We start from the raw sequence: 1,654 nt of genomic DNA on the forward strand, positions 1-1,654 counted from the left end.
CTGTAAAAAGAAATACCAGAAACTAAAGGAAAAAAAGGGGGTATATGATGGTTCTTTGAGTCTTCTATACATATCTATCCTAAACAGATATGAAATAATTCAACTTAAATCAATAAATATGTATTTACTATGAACATTCATTGCAAAAATTGTGTAGAATTTAGCAACATGGCAAAACAAGAGACATGAAATAGAGACATGGTCATAAGTGTATCACCTTAAAATTGTGCTTTAGTTTTTGTGTTTATCTTCTCCTGGCTGTAATGAGCTTCCTTGAATGTTTCCTGCCACCAGAGCCAGTGGAGGGACACCGGCGGCAGCAGCTGGATACTGAGATGGTGCTGAATGGGAAGAGCCTGGGCACCAGGACCTTCTGTATCGCTAAGAGCTGCCTGTCTTGGTTAGATGGCTCTGAATTAGGATTCTCACTGAAATACCCCACCATTAGCTTACATGCAGTCTCGGGATCTAAATGCCTATCCTCCAGAACATTTGTATGTTATGGTGAATGCCAAATTTGAAGAAGAATCACGAGGATCTCTTTCTGATGAAGAAGACAAAAATGCTGATGATGTAGAACCTATTACTGAATTTAGATTTGTGCCTAGTGATAAATCAGCATTGGAAGCAATGTTCAGTACAATGTGTGAATGCCAGGCCCTGCATGCAGATTCTGAGGATGAAGATTCAGATGATTAAGATGGAGAAGAATATGAGGTGGAAGCACACGAACAAGGACAGGGGGATATCCCCACATTTTATACCTATGAAGAAGGATTATCCCATTTAACAGCAGAAGTGCAAGCTACACTAGAGAGATCAGAAGGACTGCTCTCTCAGTCTGTGACCAGTCAGTATAATATGGCTGGAGTCCGGACAGAAGATTCAATAAGAGATTATGGAGATGGCATGGAGGTAGACACTACACAAACAGTTGCTGGACAGTTTGAGGATGCAGATAATCACTGAAAGGGTTTTAATCTCCTTAAAGATTCTACTTGGAGCTGTAGGAGGGAACTTGATGCCTCTTCCACTGTGGAGTGGGGCTGATGAAAGGCTTTTTTTCCTTCAAAACTCACTTGAACCAGTTCTTTCTCAAGACAAACTATTCTGAGGCAGCAGGTTGTCACCAACAGAAGAAACTATGACCTTTATTAACAAATGTGAATTAACTTAACCAAGGGGGTGTTGTAGTTTATCACTTACTCAAGCTTTCTGTGTCTGGTAGTGTCTATGTAGGCCTTTCTTTCCTGCCTTTGCTGTACCTCTCTGACCACTAGCAGACCTCTGGTGAAATACACAGGAGCTTGGGGTGTGGGTTGATCATGGTGGGGTTTGCCAGAGATAGTCTGAATCTGAAATGCCTCTCTGGAACATAAGGATACCTTTACCCTTCAGAGATAAAGTCAAGATCACAGCGGTTGTGTTCCATATGGACATGAGTCTTACGAATCTGGAGCCCAGATGAATGAATTCAGGCCTTCCTGTCAACTCTGGAAAACCCCAACTGAATCCCACCACTGATTCAGTGGCTAGATTCTGCCCTGTTTTACCATCTGCTCTGCTCTGCTCTGGTCTCTTAGGTTATAGCATTGATTTCCACTCTAGGTTCTATAACAGATCAAATGAACTGCTATGACGTCCTTAAAGTCTT

The 1,654-nt window shown here is 41.8% G+C and overlaps 1 pseudogene; it reads left to right on the forward strand.

Annotated features, from left to right (window-relative positions):
* The first annotated feature begins 263 nt into the window (after positions 1-263).
* On the forward strand, positions 264-969 carry LOC150047196 (methylosome subunit pICln pseudogene; annotated as a pseudogene).
* The last annotated feature ends 685 nt before the right edge of the window (positions 970-1,654 follow it).

The sequence above is a fragment of the Megascapheus bottae genome, chromosome 23 (genome assembly GCF_031878675.1).
Source record: "Megascapheus bottae isolate mThoBot1 chromosome 23, mThoBot2.hap1, whole genome shotgun sequence".
Lineage (NCBI taxonomy): Eukaryota > Metazoa > Chordata > Mammalia > Rodentia > Geomyidae > Megascapheus > Megascapheus bottae.